The sequence below is a fragment of the Camelus bactrianus genome, unplaced genomic scaffold, assembly GCF_048773025.1.
Source record: "Camelus bactrianus isolate YW-2024 breed Bactrian camel unplaced genomic scaffold, ASM4877302v1 HiC_scaffold_34, whole genome shotgun sequence".
Lineage (NCBI taxonomy): Eukaryota > Metazoa > Chordata > Mammalia > Artiodactyla > Camelidae > Camelus > Camelus bactrianus.
In genome coordinates, this window is record NW_027413949.1 from 7,015,050 (window position 1) to 7,028,362 (window position 13,313).

At 53.0% G+C, this 13,313-nt stretch overlaps 1 long non-coding RNA gene and 1 other non-coding gene across 3 annotated transcripts; both read right to left on the minus strand.

Moving 5' to 3' along the window:
- Positions 1-5,859: 5,859 nt before the first annotated feature.
- Positions 5,860-10,634, minus strand: LOC141576777 (uncharacterized). 2 transcript variants are annotated; one of them, XR_012505194.1, is made up of 3 exons: positions 8,893-10,634; positions 7,729-7,886; positions 5,860-7,340 (listed from the first exon to the last, which is right to left on the minus strand). It is a non-coding gene; the product is annotated as an uncharacterized LOC141576777 (long non-coding RNA). The 2 variants fall into 2 exon arrangements; XR_012505195.1 differs by lacking the exon at positions 5,860-7,340 and adding an exon at positions 7,383-7,587.
- LOC141576812 (U6 spliceosomal RNA) lies at positions 8,958-9,066 on the minus strand. Its single transcript, XR_012505253.1, has one exon. It is a non-coding gene; the product is annotated as a U6 spliceosomal RNA (small nuclear RNA).
- Positions 10,635-13,313: the final 2,679 nt, after the last annotated feature.

The window sequence follows — 13,313 nt, forward strand, 5'->3', positions numbered from 1 at the left end:
TTCATGGATCGTGCTTTCAGGGAATTTCTCTGGCTCTTTTAATTGGGAGTGGTTCCTCTGCTTCTTCATAATGCTCCTATCTCTCTGGCACTGTGGCTTAAGGAGTATCAGTTATCTATTGGGGTCCTTAAGGAGTTTATGTATTTATCGAAAGCCTACGCAGGCATAAAACTTTAAAAGAGAGAGGGGGATAGGGGGAGAGAGAGAGAGACAGAGACAGAGACAGAGGGGGAGAGGGAGAGAGGGGGGTGGGGGCAGGATGTTAAAAGAATGGAGAAAAAAAGGTTTGAAAACAGTGTACGATCAATAATAGAAGAGCAAGTTGAAGCAGAATAGCAATTGAGTTGAGACGTCTTCTAAAAGCCTTTAAAAACAAATAGAAAAGATCAGAAAATAATATACAATTGTTTCAAAAGTAAATTTTTAAAAGGTAATCGGAAATAGAACAGATTTTAACAAAAGATAAAACAGAGGATTTTAAAAGACGGGAGAAAGAAAAGGTTTGAAGACGGTGTGTAATCATGAATAGAAGAGTAAGTGGAAGCAGAATAGCGATCGAGTTGAGACGTCTTTTAATAACCTTAATAAAAAGGAGGAAAAAAATCGAGAAACAATATTTGAAACCTGTGAATAACCAGTAACAGGAGATCAAAACCAAGAGAATGAAAAAGGGAAGGGGGTGGATGTTTAAAAATAATAATAATGAAAAGACTTGAAATGAAACATTTAAAAGGGATTAAAACCGTAAACGTATACGACTGTTCAAAAGTAAAGGTTAAAAAGGTAACAGAAGGTAAAACCGATATAAAAGAGATTAAAAAAGACAAAGGAAACGAAAAAAAAAAAAAAAAAGAGGAAAAAAAAAAAAAAGGATGTGTTCTCCTGGAGACGGTGCGCTCTTAACGGTTTCACCGAGAAGTCTTTCTGTCGTCGCCCTGTTTCGTGAACTCAGCTTGCTTTTTCCGCGGGCCCTCTGTCGGCGCCCTCGTCTGTGCTGCCCTCGGTGCCTGTGGGCAAGTAGATCGCGCCCCCTCCTGGCACCGCGTTCGGATGCTGCGTTCCTGCCGGGAAGGAGGGAGGGTGGCTGGCCGCCTGCCCTCTCCCGGCGCCGGTCGCTCCGCTGCTCTGTGCGGCTGTGTGCTCCGCCTCGGGTCGGCGCTCCTCTCCGTAGGTGGGCTCGGGGAAGACCGTGGAACCGCCCCGCCCCTGCTGCATTCCAAAACTCGGCTCCTTCTTAGTCTTGGTGGCGCGAGTTCTCTGAGGTACCGGGGCAGATATATAATATCTGCCTCAGGCTGAAAACGAGTCTCAGTCCTGCCTAGGAGGTTGCAGAGCCCACGGGTGCGGATTCGAGTCTCGGCCCCGCCCCCGCTCCCGCCCCCGCCCGCGCGCTGCGCGCCGCGCGCCAGGGGCTATGGCGGCTGTGGCTGCGCCCCGCCTCTCTTCTCGCGAGAAGGGCCGGTGATGGCGCCGCGGGTCTGAGGAGATGGAGGCTACGGCGCCCCTCCCCCCAGGGCACACCGGCCGTGTTGCTTTGCCTTTCTTTCCCCGTAATGGACGGGTTGGGGGGGCGGGTTGTTCTGCTCTGTATCCCCTCCCGGCCACGGCGCGTGGTGCCGCCGACACGGTCCTCTGCCCGGCTCGTGCGGCCTGTCCCGGCCCCCGGCTGCCGGCCTGCGACTCGGGCTGGGTGTCGCGGGGACCCTCTGTGCCCGTTTCACTTGGATCGGTCGGTCAAGGGGCGCTCCGGGCAGATCAGAGACTCGGAGGCTCCCCCACCGTCCCGTCGGCCTCTCCGTGGGAGAGGGGGAGGTTTGGCGAACGAGCCCTATTCCTCCTCTGCCGGTCCCTCCCGCACTGTTTTGCTTTTGACTCTTTCTTTTCTCCTTTTCTCCTACCAGATTTTGGGCGTCTTTGTCTTTCGAAGAGGGCGGTGTTCTGTCGGAGTTCCGCAGGTGGTCTGATTGGCCGAGTGGGTCCGTCGATGTGAGTTTTGGTGTATTTGTGGGAGAGGGTGAGCTACGAGCGTCCTTCTACTCCGCCGTCTTGCTTCTTCTCGGGTTATTTTTGAAGAGTAGGTGCTGGGGATTGAACCCTGGACCTTTATTTTTTGCATGCTAAGCATGGGCTGTACTGCCTGATCTCTAGACCCTCCCCACCGCAACCCCCCCCTTTCCCACCGCCTCCATAGTACTCGATGAATCTCCTACCTAGATATCTATGCTTCCTTGGAATAGGGCCGTCGTTTTCTTCATCGGATTGATGCACGTCTGTGGATTCGTCTCGTTTCTCTCCACTGCGGTGGGTGGCATCGGGGCGTGGGGTGGGGTGGAGTGCCGTGGGCTGGGAACAGTTCTTCACGTGTAGAGGTGGAGCGGAGCGATGAGGATGGTGACTGTTTCCCCGAGTGCTCGCGCCGGGTGATGGAGGCCTGTGGTCTGACTTGGAAGAGGACTCGGGTGACCAGAACAGAGCCCGTGTGGGGTCGTTGTGGAGGGAGGAACTCCACCCCCCCCCCCCCAGCCCCAGCCAAGGCACTCGTACCTCATCGAGGGACGGTCGGCCGAAAACAAACGAAAGCTGTCAGAGGTTTGGGGGTGGGGGTGAAGGTGTGTGTCTGTGTGTGTGTGTGTGTGTGTGTGTGTGTGTGTGTGTGTGTGTGTGTGTCTGTGTCTGTGTCTGTGTGTCTGTGTGTCTGTGTGTGGTGTGTGTGGTGTGTGTGTGTGGTGTGTGTGGTGTGTGTGTGTGTGTGTGTGTCCCCGTTCCCCGTACCACGGTCTCTGGTCGAGGCCCCCCCGAGCGGAGAAACGCACGCCAGGTTGTCCGGCCGCGTGTCCCTGCCACCCAGAGATCCCGAACCGTCCCGCTCGCTCCCCTGCCATGTGCCATGTGCCACCTGCCTGTCGGCCGGGCGCTATTTTAGACCCTGCGAAGAAGTCGACCGGACGGACGGGCCGGGCCGGGCCGGGCCGGGCCGGGCCGGGCTGAGCCGAGCCGAGCCGATCTGAGCCGAGCCCGTCCAGGCTGGGGTGGGTGGTGCTGGGTTCAGAGGAGTGGGGTACAAGCGGGAGGCGGGCGTCGATGGAGGGGAGGGGGAGGGGGAGGGGGAAGGGAGAGGAAAGGGGAGGGGAGGGGGAGCAGGGATGACGATGGTCTGGGGCTTGGCTTGTGGGGTGGGGGTGGGAGGGATGGTAGCCATCCTATGACTTTCTCTCCCTACCCCGCCTTTTGCAAGTCTGTTCGAGTGACAAGGTGGTGCTGGTTTCTGGCTGGTGCACACCATAGTGATTCTGTTCTTCTTTTTCCTGGTCTTTTTCAGGAACCCTCGTCCCGAGGGACTGAATCTAGTGCCCTGTGCTGCGCGGTACGACCTAGGGGTCGAATCTGCCAGGAGAGGACTTACAAGGATTTGGAGGATCCTGGAAAACTGCTACCATCCAGAATCCTACATGGATGTTCAAGATCTTGTGGATGGACGGACGGACGGACGGAAGACGGATCGAATGGAGGCCCCGCCCCATCCCCTGGACCCCTAGGCCCAGGAGGATCGTGATGGGTCTGGAAAGGACTCTTCCGACGAGGGTCTCGGGATGGACTTTCTCGGTCCGCGGAAGGTGTTTCTGCACAAAGAGGAAGAGAGGGGCGTTCTCGGCCAGAGAGCCCGAACCGCCTCCTTTCAGGGATCCGCTCCAGTCAGGGTTGGGGTCGGGGTCAGAACGCAGCCACCGACAGCTCCCCTCCCTCGTCTTGGCTCTCCAACTTGGGAAACCCTCCTCCCTGCCCCCTCACCCATCTTCTCGTCAGCCGGCCTCCAGCTTCCCCGTGCCAACCACCTCTCTCATGCTGCCGGACTTTCCTCCTCCTTGGGCTGCCAGGAAGCTCTCCCGCTCCTCCACGTGCTTTGGCTTGGAATCCCTGACAAACACAAGCGGTGCTGGTGGGCGGGGCCGCGGGCCGTGGCAGAAGGACTCCCTTCATCTTATGGGAGCGATTTTTATCTCCATAGAGGTGGCGATTGAGAAAACACATAAAATCACTCAGAAGAATACCCATGTGTAGTGTCCCTGACCTAGATCCGTGTCTGTCTGTCTGTCTGTCTGTCTCTCTCTCTCTCTCTGCCTCTCTCTCCATTTCGCTATTCTGTGTGTGTGTGTGTGTGTGCGCGCGCGCGCGCATGCGTGTCTGTCTGTCTCCCTTGTCTCTCTTTCCTCTCCTCTCCCCTCCTCTCCTCTTCCCTGTTCTCCCCCCTTCCCCCTCACCCCTCCACTCCTCTCTTCTCCCCTCCACTCCTCTCCTCTCCCTCTTCTCCTCTCCCCTCGCCTCTTCTCATTTCCCCTCCCCTCCCCTCTTTTCCCTCCTCTCCTTTCCTGTCCTCTCCCCTTTTATCCCTCCTCTCCTCTGCTCTCTCTCTCTCTCTCTCTCTCTCTCTCTCTCTCTCTCCCCCCTTCACTTCCCTCCCTCCTCCCTACCCCCCCAACCCCTACCTTCACAGGGCCTCATAGATTGCAATCGGTTTCCATGAAATGTGATGAAGAGGGAATGAATTTTAGAATGATATCCCCATGCCATCGAATCCTTCTTCCCCAGGGATAGCGACTTATTTGTGGTCGTGTTTGTTTTTGTTTTTCTTGTTGTTGTTTTGGGGCGCATCGAGGGCGCAGGAGGCGTTGGGAGTGAGGGTGATGTTTCTCTTTCTGTCTGTCTCCTCCTTAGGAAGGATTTTAAGAGGAGGGAGGACCCACAGAAATCTACCATCTTGTCTCGTACTGCAGCTGTGTTTGAGCTTCCTATACGATCTGGGCGGAACACTCCCCACCCTCACCTCAAGCCGCCATTGCCGCCCCCTCAGCCCCCCTGCACCCCCGTCCAGTCCCACACTTGGGGCGGTGGTTGGGCATAGGGGGATGTTGGCGGGGTGGTGGTTGGTGGGGGGTGGGGTGGTGGAGGAAACCAGAAAACAGACCACTGTGGCACGTGGGTGACTGGGGCTTCAGGGTGAAGGAGGATGAATAAAATGGCCGGAATTAGGCTAACGGATTGCTTCTTCTTTTTTTGGCGGGGGGGGGAGGGGAGGATCATTAGGTCATTCATTCATTCATTTGCTGGGGGGGGGGGGTGTCATTCGGTTTCTTATGCTCGCCCTGAAAACGGTCAACTGTCCTGACTGACTGGTTGCTGCTCACGGTTCCAGGCCTGTTGTTGAAACTGGAAGCTATCGATCTTACTGTTTCTACTGTATTTCACTCATTGAAAGTCATCATCATGCTGGGTCTCTGAGTCTTTCTCCGAGGAGAGTCGGTCACGGGACTAGTGACCTGACAAAATAGCCTGAGTGACCAAGAAGGCCACACCTTGAGTGCTTATGAGATAACGAGATCTAACCACCAGCCTCTATAGAATGGGTCACCTGGAGGCATCGTGACACCATTCTGAGTCTTCTGATGAGAAAACGATTCTGTGGATGGTGATCGATGCCCGATTGTTTGAGCTATGGCTCTAGAACCACCCCACCCACTCCATCCCCAAGGTGGGTACACAGTTTTGAAGACGCTAGCCTGCTGTGAATCCCCTTTGCCCGGCAGAGCGATAAAATGGCCTCTTTGCTTCTAAGCTCCAAGACCTTGTCTCTGGATTCTTGGGCTCGTCGGGGACGGGGGCCGAACTTTTGGCAACAAGCGTGCTTCAGAAACAGCGGATGCCCGAGAAGGACACTCTGCCTCTCCCTCTTCTTCCGGGCCTGAAATGGGGAGGAAAAAAAAATCGCTTCCCCTGGAAGCCGGAGTCCGGAGCCCGCCATCCGGAGGGACTTCTGGCTTGGCCTTCTCCTGGGGTGGGGGGGAGGGCACGCCACTGCACGTGTTCTTTGTCAACTCCCTGTTTCTCTCTTCTCGAGTTATCTCTTTGGGACGGCTCCCACACTGGGTGAAAACAGACAGACTGGCTGGTATGTCTCCCTACCCCACCCTTCGCCCCCAAATGACTGATCTCCTGTCCCATCAGAATCACCACTTGTTTTCCAACGTGGCTTTCTTGGATCCTGGAGGACTTGTAAAGGAAAAGCCCAGCTGGGCTAACAAGCTAAAGTCACAAATCTAAGTGTGATAAGTGTCCGTTTACTGATCTAAGTTCTGCTGGGCTAACTCGTAAATCTGAAGTTTAGTGTCAGTTTACTGGGCTAACAAGCTAACTCGTAAATCCAAGCTCAACAAGTGTCAGTAACGTGATCTGTTCCAAATTGATAAGCTCCAGTGTACTGATCCTTTGCTTTTTGTTGTTTGAGCCTTATTGGCGAATAGACCCATATTTGTAATTAACCCTATGAAACCTCATGTGCACGTCTTGGAGGTGCTCAGAGCTTCGGAGCAGAAGCCCCTCTGAGCCCGCCGGCGTAATAAATCTGAGTACTCCAACCCTCCGAGTGGTGCTTGTTTCTTGGCTGGCCTGTCATTTCCGTAACAGACTGATATCAACTTAGAGCCAAGATGGGCGCAGAACTGAAGGAGCTTCTCGGCTGGCCTAAGAAGCCTGTCGTCGTGATGTGGGAGGCATTCTTTACGAGGGACCTATCTGATTAAGTGCTTGACCGCCTTTTGGACTTTGAACCAACTTGGAGATAGGAACTAGGATGAGAGGGCACCCGAAATAGCTCAGCAAACTCTTCTCCATCCTTAGAAGACAGACAGACAGACAGACAGACAGACAGACAGAGTGTGTGTGTGTGTGTGTGTGTGTGTGTGTGTGTGTGCGCGCGCGCGCGCGTGTTTGTGCGCGTGCGGGGGTGTGGGAGAGGGAGGAGATGACGTCAGCGTACTGGACACTGTTTCAGTGACATGGGGAGTGCTGTCAACTAGGAAGGAACGTCATGTATTCTTCAGCCTTGTGTCTGTACAGGTGGGTACACTCAGGGTTCCAGAAAGGATGGGATATTCCTGGCAGTCGTCTACTGCCCTGGCATCGAGGGCTGGCTGGCTGGCTGGCTGTCATCCAAAGTGGAGGCTCTCGTGAAAGGGACAGAACCGAGTCCCAAGGAGATGCCTCCTTCACTGACTTTCATGCAAACACAGTGGACCACAGCCTCCGGAAAGAGGGTGGGTGGCACACGTGGCCCCAGTCTGTTCTGTCCATTCGGCAAATGGCCTGGGTTAGGGGAAACCCAGCATGGCGACCATCCGACAGGCCGACCCACCGACCCACGGACGTGCTCGGTTTCTCCCAGCTCCCTGGATGACCTCCCCCACCCACCCCCACCCCACCCGCATTCCTTCACCCACCGTGGTGTCTGGTGTCAGGGCACTTGGAAGATGACTCCCATTGTTCAATAGACAGGGGCAGGAAGATTCCTATAGGACCGCAAAAACAGTCAACTGGCCATACACACATACATACATACGTACAAACGTTTTGTCCCCAGAGGCCTCAGACCTCCTCTCTCTGGACCCGCTGAACCCCAGTAACTGGCCCCCATTCAACTGCCACATAGTAGGGGTCATCCAGACGTTCTTGGGATGGTAGGTATGACTTCCAAAGGGGTTGAAGCCTTCCTTCCCCCGCTGCAAGCCTGATGCCATCAGCATGGCCAGGACACTGCTACAAACAAACAAACAAACAAACAAACAAACAAACAAACAAACACACACACACCACCACCACCACCACCACCACCAACAACAACAACAACAACGACGACAACAAAAGACAAACACATGCGTATGTGACTTGGGGACATACTTTCCGCAGCCTCCAGGGACGAAGGCACTCGCTTCGCTGGGTAAATCCTACGAGGCTTCACTAAAGCGCTTGCCAACTTACTTCTCAGAAGGATCGATCTCTGCCCCCATCACCCGCCATCATCAGGCAAGGTCGTCAGAATCCATGGGAGATATAGACTAGAAGAAGAAGTAGAGGAAGGAGGAGGAGGAGGTGGAGGAGGAGAATCAGTGACATGAGGTGTGTACGACTTCTTGTCTCCAAGAGGATTGAGTTTTAAATTTTTTTCTTTTCAGATACAAGGGAAAATAAACTTTTGTTTTTTCCCCTTCCTTCCCTTTTAGAGGCGGACACCCACATGGTAAATATCATACCTCTGTCAGCAGAATGGAACCCTTTCTCTTTTTCTCCCTCCCTGACCCTTCTGGGATTCAGAAATCCTCCGTGAGGATTTTTCTATTCTTGGCAGCAGAGTTATTAGCATCATTGACTTGGAGGCAAAAACTTAGGTTTCCATTAAACTGGGATAGACATGCATGGATAAGAGATACTAGTGCTACTCGTTTTCCTTAGGGTTCCCCTGTGTCTGTGGTGTGTGTGTGTGTGTGTGTGTGTGTGTGTGTGTGTGTGTGTGTGTGTGTGTGTGTGTGTGTCTGTGTGTCTGTGTCTGTGTGTCTGTGTGTCTGTGTCTGTGTCTGTGTCTGTCTGTCTGCCTGCCTGCCTGCCTGCCTGCCTGCCTGCCTGCCTGCCTGTTTATTGTAGGAACTCTCTGTCAATGGAAGTATAGTTGACTTACAATGTTGTGTTCATTTATGACGTACGGCATAGTGATTCACTTATTCACACACACACACACACACACACACACACACACACACACACACACACACACACGTATACTTTTTCAGGATAGGTTATTACAAGCTATTGAACATAGTTCCCTGTGCTAGACAGTAGGACCTACTTGTGTACCTAGTTTGTATAGGGTGGTTTATATCTGCTAATCCCAAACTCCTGATTTATCCCTCTGCCCTCCCCCATTCCTCCACCCTACCCTGTCCCCTGTGTTAACCATCGGTTTCTTTTCCATGTCTGCGAGTCCAGTCTGTTTCTGGTTTGTAAATAGGTTCCTTGGAGTCTTTTTAAAATGGAGTTATTTATGTATGGATGGGTGTCTTGACTTACTTTCAGATCCCACCTAGAAGTGATGGCATAGGATATCTGTCTTCCTCTGGGTGACTGACATCACTAAAGCTACGGAACTCTTCACGTATGTGCGTGTGTCGTCCACGTTCAGGGGCCGTGCTGATCTTCTCTGGATGGTTCCCGTGTTAGTCGATGTGCTGTGGCAGCAAGCGCTTGCCTTAGGGTTTTTGTCTCAACCTGAAAGCCGGCCCGGAGACTGAAGGTCTTCTAGTTGCCTCCACTATCTGCCTAGGACCATCTCCACGAACGTTTCCCATTTTCTCTCACCCTTTTGTCTTGGCATCATTGAGTACTAAAATGCTCCGTCTCCTGAAGCCCTGCAGACTGAAGCTGGACAACGGGAGGTAAACGTCAGAGAAATGGCCACAACAGCTCCTGTGGAAACCATCCTAGGGCCTGTTTTTGGAGGAGCCGCTCAGAGAGTTGAGCCGAACACCCCAGGACATCATCAGAGGCATTTCAAACTGCTCGAGCCATTTCGATGACCCCGATGTGTGGAAATCTCCTACTAGACTGACCCCCTACTCCCGGCCCTGAATCTGGTTTCTCATCTGCTCCAATGATTAACTTTTGTGCTGTACTTTGGTTTTCCACACAAGTGCCTCTTAGGCGATACCTGACTGCTTGCTCCCTAGGCCTAGCTTCAGAAGCCCATCGACACCACCGCCTCCTGAGACGAGATACTACAACTGTTTCCTTGAACAGACCTGTTCTCAGAACTAAGAAACTGGGTCCATGAAACGCAGGCCCTCTAGGAAACTATTCCCTCCCTCCTGCCCCCACACCACACGCACGCATGCACGCTCAGACGCACGCACGCACGCACGCACGCACGCATGGACGCACATGCACAGTCAACAGCCCAGCTTTTAATGTGTAAAACTTCCAGGGAAGTTACAGAATAGGGAAATGTTGGGGTCCAGAGTAGGCTGCCCCAAAATGTGCCCGATGGACTATGCTGAATGAAAGGGACTTCACAACTGGCCAAGGGGGAGGGTATAGGTCAGTGGTAGAGTGTGTGCTTAGCAAGCAAGCACAAGGTCCTGGGTTTAATCCCCAGTACCTCCGGTCAAAAATAAATACATAAAATCGAATTCCTCTCCCCGCCCCCCCCCCCCCAAAGTATACACTGCTGTATGTCAACTCTGTCTCAATAAAACTGGAAGAAAAAAAGGAAAAAAAAATGATTTAACAAAAGAAGGAAAGAAACAAACAAAGAACTGCCCGAGGCAAGAGGAACACTCTGGCCCTCCTTTCTGCCTCCCTGGAAGCAGGGGAAAAAGAATTTTGTTTTTTTAAAGTCTCCCATCCCAGAGGAATCTATCAAGTCAGAGGTCTGCTTCCATGCCCTTCCATGATTCTCAAACGGTGTAGTGGGGTTTACCCAGATTAGGAAAAGGAGGGGACTCCTTTGGCCTGAGACCAGGCGAGATTCTCCCCCTCCCTCCCGCCTCCCTCCGTGCAGTTGGGACGGGGTGGCCTAAGGGTGGGGAAATTGAAACCAAAGAACAAAAGCCGTTCAACAGAGAGGAGCCGGAGGCCAAGTCAAAGGCTCTGACCTGAGCACAGAGCTTTCTGCATTTGAATGAAGCGATTGAACGAGGCCCTGCCGAATGGATCCTCCTGACGTCCCCGCCCCCGCTTCCAGGAGACAGTCAGTCGATTTGGGACCGATCGGTGGAGAAGGCCTGTGAGGCGGCGGCGGCGGCGGTGGCGGCGGCGGCGGCGGAAGCAGCGGCGGGGGCGGGGGGGGGGGGGTGGTGCGCGGGCGGGGGCGGGACCAACGGTCGCTCCAACTCTGCCTGCCTGCCTGCCTGCCTGCCTGCCTGCCTGCCTGCCTGCCTGCCTGCCTGCGGGGCTGAGGCCTGAGGGCCACGCTGGTTCCTGCCACTCAGGGAAACTTCTGCGGGTGTTGCCGAAAGATCGCCCTCCCCGACCCCGTCCCTGACGAGCCAAATAACCCAGAGACAGGGTCTTAGAGTTTAGAAGAAAAGAGGCAGCTTGATTGCTTTGCTGGGCAAAGGGGACTCACAGCAGGCTAGTGCCCTCCAAACTGTGAACCCGTCTTGGGGTTGGGGTTTCATGCTTCTGTGGACGAACAGGTTGGAGCATGAAAGGGAATCACAACAGGCGGGAGCACAAAAGGTGCTCATGATCAACAAGGGTCTCTGATGAAACTTGCTCCTAAATCTGGATGAGTGTCTGATAACATGGGACCTCCTGGTGGTCTAGTAGGTCATCAGCCCGTGACCTTCTTTATCTGGTCAGACTCACCCGGCGGCACCAGCGCCACGGAGGAACTCGGGGTGGGGGGTGGGGGGTGGGAGGGGGCTGGTCGTTCTCCTGAGCTTATCCTCCCGTGACTCCCTTCCTGGGGAAAGACTCAGACGCCAAACATGATTGTCAAGTTGAACGATCAGAGGAAGGTCAAATCAAACAGTTAGAATCGACAACTTTAGCTGTTTTTAACAGTGGGCCTGGAGCTGGGAGCGGTGTCTGGTCAGTCGAGTTTGCTGATCGTTCTAAAAGCAAGCAGTAAGCATAAAGCCAAAAATTGGCTTAGCCTAAGTGCGGCCACTTCATGATTCCTCCTTCACTGGGGGCTGAGGCGTGGGGGAGGGCGGGGGTGGGGGACAGGACTGAGGTGGCGGCGAACTTCTCCGTGAATGCTCGGAGCCGAACTGCTCTCTGGGCCTAGGTCTGAAAAAGGCCTGAGTCTCAGCTATGACAGATTCTCTCTCTTTCTGGGCACATGGACTGACTCGCCCCGCATCCTCCCATCCTGTCAGACCCTTTGGACACACACCTCCACCTGAAGAGTTCTTTGGCCTCGTCCAGAAAAAACAAACACACGCACGAACAAAACCAAACGAGCACACAGAAACCCTGCTGATCTCCTTGGACCCCATTCACTTCGGAGAGTCCCTCTCGTAGAAATCCCCTCTGATCGATGATTTCACCACAGCCGCCTCCCTTTCTCCGGCACAGTGACCCCCCACCCCCACCCCTGCGTGGGCCCTGTCCCTCTACCTATCAAAAACCAAACCCCAGGAGAAAAGAAAATCAGAATGCTGTTTTGAGCCACTGGATCTGTGAAAGGAACCAAACAGAAAGCTGAAATAACCAAACCAGCCGAACACCAAAAGCGAACAGACAGATACCCCAGAAAGAAGGGCACGCTGACCCTTGCCCCTTTCCTTCCTGGAATCAGGACATAACATAGATCTACACCCCACCCCCCACCCCACCCTCCCCAGATGTCTTCTTTATGCCGGAACGAGAGTGACGTTCTTATTGTCAACGGTGCTGTTATGGAAATGACAGGCCGGCCAAGAAACAAGCACCACTCGGAGGGTTGGAGTACTCAGATTTATTACGCCGGCGGGCTCAGAGGGGCTTCTGCTCCTAAGCCTTGAGCACCTCCAAGACGTGCACATGAGGTTTTATAGGGTTAAGTACCAGCTTGGGGTATTCGGCCAATAGGCACGCAATAGCTTTAGCAACATCATTATCACGAAAGTAGAGGCAGTGAGGCAGCAAACCAACATTTCAAGGCCAGATATGTCTCTTTGAAAATCCAGCTGGCTAGCAAAATATGAACAGGGAATCAGCAAACCGGCACTTATTAATTTAGATTTACGAGTTAGCCCAGCAGAACTCAGATCAGTAATCCGACACTTGTTACACTTAGATTTGCGACTTAGCTTGTTAGCCCAGCTGGGCTTTTCCTTCACAGTGTAAAGCGGAGAAGGAGAGAATTCTGTACAAACAGACCTCGATGAAAAGAATCCTCACCCTCTTTTAGGCCCCCACCTCAACACACGTGCGCGCACACACACACACACACACACATGCATGCACGCACGCGCGCGTATAGTTACTCCTGTTCTCTCTCTTTCTCTCTCCCTCTTCCTTTCTTACTGATTTTTTAAAAATGTTTACTGATAACACAGAAAACAATTGCTTAAATGTTGTCCAGGAATGATATTCATTTTTGAAAACATGATATATATTGTAAAGGATTTGGGCTCCCTTAGAAAAATCCCAGTCCAGGCACGATTGTATAGCACCTCCTTTCACTTTCAAGTGTCTCATTTCAGACAATAAAGTAGCCAGTCATCTTCCTTGTGCATGACCTTTGTAACTGGCACAAGTCAAACGGCACAAAATTCAGACCCAATCTCCTGATCCATATGATTCTCATATTCTTTTTTTTTTTTTTTTTTAGCGAGTCCAGAAGCTATGGGTCTGTGCCAACCACCCGTGGCTGTTCACTATCCAGCATTTCTTCCATTATCTTTATGTTGTCCTGTTTCTTGGAAGTATTAGTGCAGCTACTTTTCCCGATGGTCTGTCTCTGTCTCTCACTCTTTTCTCCTTCTTTTTTTTTGGGGGGGGAG